This window comes from Gavialis gangeticus, unplaced genomic scaffold (assembly GCF_001723915.1).
Source record: "Gavialis gangeticus isolate Ggan-Ray unplaced genomic scaffold, GavGan_comp1, whole genome shotgun sequence".
Lineage (NCBI taxonomy): Eukaryota > Metazoa > Chordata > Crocodylia > Gavialidae > Gavialis > Gavialis gangeticus.
The window spans coordinates 24089191-24094966 of record NW_017728993.1 but is presented as its reverse complement, the minus strand read 5'-3'; the positions used below and the strand labels follow the sequence as shown (position 1 = coordinate 24094966).

At 49.3% G+C, this 5776-nt stretch overlaps 1 protein-coding gene across 1 annotated transcript in view; it reads right to left on the bottom strand.

The window, feature by feature from the left end:
* Positions 1-856, bottom strand: part of LOC109286695 (vitamin D3 hydroxylase-associated protein-like) — a 43014-nt gene extending 42158 nt beyond the window's left edge. Inside the window, exon 1 of the mRNA XM_019501367.1 lies at positions 763-856. The gene's annotated coding sequence lies outside the window, so the exon portion shown is untranslated. The remainder of the gene's footprint in view (positions 1-762) is intronic.
* Between the last annotated feature and the right edge of the window lie 4920 nt (positions 857-5776).

The window sequence follows — 5776 nt, the reverse complement described above, 5'->3', positions numbered from 1 at the left end:
GGGGCTGTCCCCAGCCCCTTTCTCTCTGAGCTTCCCTCTTCATGGTGGACTCCTCCAACTTCTTGGTTCTCAGATCAGGACTCTGTCACACAGCCCTGGTACCAAGTGCTTGTCTTCTGCAGATCTAATAGGGTTTGGAGTAGGACTAAAAGGGAGACCTTGGGAGATTCAGAGCATAACTAAATACACTGGTAACCCAGTCAAAATGAGAAAGAAGCTGAGGTTGAACTCAGATGAGTCCCCAGCTCTCAATACCCCTGAACTCTGGGGCTGAGAAGTTGAAAAGTGAAATCCCTTCTTTCTCCCCATAATCTTTGCATTGGATTCCTCTCCACTCTGATTCTTCCCACAACCGTGGCACTGTAAAGCATTTATCCCCATGTAACAGTCCCACTCCAGGGTGGCTATGATGTCCCTGGAGACTCCACAGCCCTTGCCAACCTGGCTGCCTCCTCCTCTTCCTCCTCCTCGCCTGCCATGACTTAATGACATGATACTTTTAGAAAAAGGGAGGCTGTCCAGGTTTTCCTAAGTCAGATTTTCTTGTGAGTGCTAGCATCGCTACTCATCACCTTAAGGCCCAACTACCTGGGCTCCAGCCTCCTCAATACCCATGCTCATGCTGCACAGATGTCACGCATCCTGATCCAATTATAACTGCCCCTATATGCTACAAGGTCCTGGCTCATCTTTATACCAGCCCCTCTCTGGGCTATGAGCCCTCTGGCCCTTCCCTCCCTGGGCCAGCTGTGACTGCCTTACCTCCCCTTAGTCCCTTCACCAAAATACCAATATTTCTTCTCTGAAGTCAGATGTTACCCAGGAGCTCCTCTCCCTATGGCTCTCAGGGGTAAATTTCCTGCCCAGCTTCAGCTCTGGGCTTATACCCTGATACCCCAGCCCTTGTAGGTCATATGACTCCTAATTGCCCCTTGGCACACATGCAGGCTGCTTCTCAGGCAGCCTGCCTCCTCTTAAAGTAGCAGGAGCAGCATCCTGCTACACGCAACCCCCCTGCAAAGCAGGGAAGCACTGTTCCCCTTATGGTACCAATGGAAATAAGGAGATTTCTCCAAGTTTATGCTGGGAGGCTGTAGCAGAGCTGGTAACTGAACCCACAGCTTACACGTGCTTGGCTAGTGCCCTCACATGAGCCATCCTTTCCCTCTATATAAATCAAGAGGCGTCCTGAACAACTCTGAGCTTGCCATGTTCAAACTCCAGATTCTTGGAGTCAAATCTCCACAGCTCTCACAATAAGTAATAGGCTACCTAAAACCATTAACTAGAGGTTACAGTAGGAGTAGAAGCTCTGTCTTACCCAGACTCCAGTGCAAACATATTTAACCCCTTGGTAACTGCAAGTTTGTTAATTTTTGCCTCCAGATTTTTGTCAATAACAGCTCTCTGGCTCCAAAGGTTATGGACATAGAAACGGAGGGTGGGAAGGGACCTCAGGAGGTCACATCTAGTCCAACCCCCTACTCAAAGCAGGACCATCCCCAACTATATCGTCCCAGACAAGGCTTTGTCTTCCCAGGTCTTCAAAACCTCCAAGGATGGTTGTCCTCCTGGCTGGGTAGATAGAATAAAATCAGAGAATCATAGAAAATGAGGGTTGGAAGGGAGCTCAGGAGGTCACATCTAGTTCAACCCCCTGTTCCAAGCAGGACCAGTCCCAACTGCATCATCCCAGACAGTACCAGGTCTCTTCTACAGACCAATGCCTGTCTTTTAATCTATTCTGTACTTCAGTTCCCCAAGAGGCTGAGTTAGGAATTGAAATTGGATATCCCATATCCCAAGGTGCAGACAAATAAAATATTTATATGAGTATCATTTACATCAGTTTGTGTGAACATGAAGCAGACAGATGACTATTTACAGAGTGTGCTGCCTTCAGTAGTTGCTGTTACAGTGCCTGGCTACTATGTAACGGAAAAAAATGATAAGCACTTGTTTCAGTTGAGAAAGAGTTACCTTGGGATAAAAGCAACTAGAGCCATGGACCTTTGCCTTATATGCTTGTGTAACTCTTGATTCTCAGAGGGTTAACTTTACCACAGAGGGTCATGAGTACAACCTGGACGTGGGGAGACAGAGTTCAGGAGTTGATGGTCTACAATACCAGAGGTGCAGAACCTGAAGCTGAGGTTCAGAGTATCAGGTATGGATCAGGGTTTTAGGTATTGTGGCAAACGTGGGAGTTCCCCAACCAGCCAGCTGGTCTCTTACTGCCTCAGGGCACTCTGACTGCCTCTCTCACCTGCCACGCCTTGCTGTTAAGTAATTATGGTCTTAAATAGGCGTGAGGCTGCCCTTCGAGGGCCCTGATGTCTAAGGGCTGTAAGTACATGCTCCTACCACTCCTTAATGTGTCCCATACTTCATAGTTGTTTCCAACTGCTGTGCTCTGCTCTGGCCTGAGGCCACACCCAACTCAGCACAGTGTTAGGTCTCTCGTGTTCTGCCCTATTATGGTCACATTTGGACCACTTCCCTCTCACTGAGGCCTTTCACTCCACTGGCTCTCGCCCAGTCTGTTTCAAACTGCTCGTCCTGAGCCTCGCTCATACCGCCCCTCTTTTCCCTAGGGCCACACTCACCCTGCTTTATCCCAGGGGGGTCCTCAGGCTTGAATCCCATCACTCCCCAGTCAGCAGGAACACAGCCTTTTGGGTATCTCCCACTACCCTCATCTAAGCAAGCTCTGGGCAGTTTACAGAACACTGGTCTGACTCAGCCTCTGGTCTCGCACTGGGTCACTCACCCAGATGCTTTCTGTCAAGGGGCTCTTGACTTGCCTTGTTGTTTTCCTGCTGTTCCTTTTCTGCTGCTGCACCCCACCCCCCCCTTGCCCCATCAGCCTCAGGCCCACCTGCAGCCTCAGGCACTCGAAGACTTACCTGGACCTAAGTCACTATTTTGATAGTGGGGTGACTGTCATGTGTTTTTCAGCCAACATGCCAGGAAGGAAGTGAAATCAAGCAGTCTGGTGTAACCCCAGGTCTCCTTCAGGCTTGAGCAGTTAACTCTGGTCTTGATCAGATTTGAACATGGCAAACACACATGCATTGTCCCATGCCAAGTTTTTGGATGAGTTCCTTCCAAGTTTGGTTTGACCTCTGATCTCCTGGGGCGAGCCAATACTGAAAAGTTATTAGACATATTCTGTTTTCAAAGGAGGAGCATATCGTGTAGAGCTTGCCCCTCTGCTATTTCAGGATATAGTACTAATTATTTTACAGTGCCCAGTAGTGTCCTGGGTCTTTTCCAATAGGACAACTTGGCTGTACCTCAAAAGGGTTACCATCTAACTGGTTAATGTACATGGCAGTCAGTCCACAGGTTCCCCCAAATTAGCCCATCCTGCCATAGCTATCCTGGTAAGGACAGTCTGACTGGTCAAACACTAGTCCAGGGGTGCAGACACTGGTATGATGTGTGACAAAGTGTGAAGCGGACATGCAGTGAAGTGAAACCCTACAGTGGCATCAGCAGGGATCTTAGCTTTCTCTGATAAAAAAAAATCCCCAATTTTCTGTTAAAAAAGTAACCCCAAATTCACATATTTCCATGATTAAAATGAAACATCACTAATATATAGATACACATATAGTGGTGTTTCATTTTAATCGTGGAAAAATGTGGATTTGGGGTTCCTTTTTTTTAACTGAAAATTGGGGACTTTTTTAAATCAGAGAAAGCCAGAATCCCTGGACATCAGTCACTCTATTGTGTCAGACCCCCTCAGGATTGAACCCAGGTCTTCTGGGATCATAGGTAGAGGCCTGGGCTGTGGCACCACCAAACAGCAGCCTGGCTTTTGAGACTAGCTCAACACAGGCCCTCCTATGAGGGTCCCCATGAAGAACCATGTGACTCAAGGGAACCAATGGGAAGCATGAGCCCTTGATAGGGGGGCTATAAAAACATGTCCACTTGCCTTGGGGCCTTTTTGGCAACAGTGGCGGTAGCTTGGTGGCAGCCTATGCCTGCTGCCATCCTGGCTGGAGAGAAAGATGGAGTGCAAAGCAGCCAGAGGGAAAGAGGGATGTGGAGAATATCGAGAGGGTCCAGAGGAGGCCACTAGTGTGGTTAGGGGCCTGCAGACAAGGCCCTACGAGGAGAGACTGAGGGACCTGGATCTCTTCAGCCTTCTCAAGAGAAGGCTGAGAGGTGATCTTGTAGCTGCCTATAAATTCATCAGGGGAGGGCAGCAGGGAACAGGCGATGCTGTATTTACTAGGGCACCGCCTGGAGTAACTAGGAACCCTGGCCACAAATTGACGGAGAGCATATTTAGGTTGGACATTAGGAGTAACTTCACAGTAAGGGTTGCCAGAATCTGGAACGGGCTCCGAGGGAGGTGGTGCTCTCCCCTACCCTGGGGGTCTTCAAGAGGAGACTGGACAAACACCTGGCTGGGGGTGTCTGACCCCAGCTCTCTTCCCTGCCCAGGGCAGGGGGTTGGACTCAATGACCTACTGAGGTCCCTTCCGACACGAACATCTATGAATCTATGAGTTAAAAAGTTTCCTGAGCAGTCACACAGCAATGCTTCCTACAATCGAAATACAACCCATCCTAAGCACCAGAGCCGTTGAAGGCTGGCGGGCTGTAGTGTGCCACGGGGGCTGGGATTGACAAAGAGATGACACACAAGCCTCTCACCACCCCGGGCTCTTGAACTGACTCTGTTTCAGGAGGGATCAGGGAGCAAAGAAGATCTGATTGTCGGACCTAGCCTCAGCAATGCATGAGTCTCCTAATAGTGTTGCCTCCCTGGAGCAGCCTGATGTTAATTCAACATGTGTTAGGTGGCATGATCTGGAGACAGTCCTCACAGGAAAAGGCTTAATTTAGCAACACAAAAGCACTTTGCATGTTTTTTATTGTGTGGAAGTTTGGATTCTAGTGTTTTAAGTGCAGTTAACACATGCCAAGGATGCTGTGTGATCAGGCCCTGACTTGGCTAGTGCCCTTGCTGTAGAGCAGTGGTTCTCAACCATTTTAGACTCCAGACACCCCTTGTTATCCTCAAGGTCCCCCTCAGAAAATGCCAGTTCTTTGCTTTCCCTCACTTTTTGACAACCGAAAAGTACTAGAGCAATTTCTCTGTTGCACAGAACTCGGAAGGACCCCAGCAGGGCAGAATGGCTTGGACACGGTGGGTTCCTATTTGAAATCTCTGGGTTTCTCTTGTGAATTGTGTGCATTTGCACACCTAATAGTGCAACCCTTATCACCCTTAAAAAGATCTCATGGCATCCCAGGTTGCGAATCGCTGCTGAAGAGGAAATGAGTGAAAGCAGCACATAGGATTTTCACTTCCAACCGTGGAAGAAGCCAACTGGCTCAAGGTGAAAGCTCCACTGAATCTGGGGGAGAGAGTTGTGCACGTTCATGCTTAGCAACATGGAGGATGTCTCCACCTCTCCACCACCAGTATCTCATTGCTCCTTTGCATTGCTGAACCATCCTGTGTCTCTTATCAAATGCCACCTGGGTTGTTCCAGTGGGTGGGTGCCATCTCAGAGAGTGACAGAGCACCAAGATACAGCCGAGGTCAGGCCAGAAGGATGAAGGCTGAGGAGAGGATGTTTGGGTGGCAGCCAACAGAGTGGCTGTCAACGTGGTGCCCTTCTGGAGCCTGGAAAGGGGGCACACTCCCGTGGGAAGAAGGCTGCCGACTTGCTCTTTTCAGCACCGGAGAAGCCAATGACTCCCAGAGATACTCGTCTCTTCCAGACCCGTTCCCCATGGCGCAGGCCCG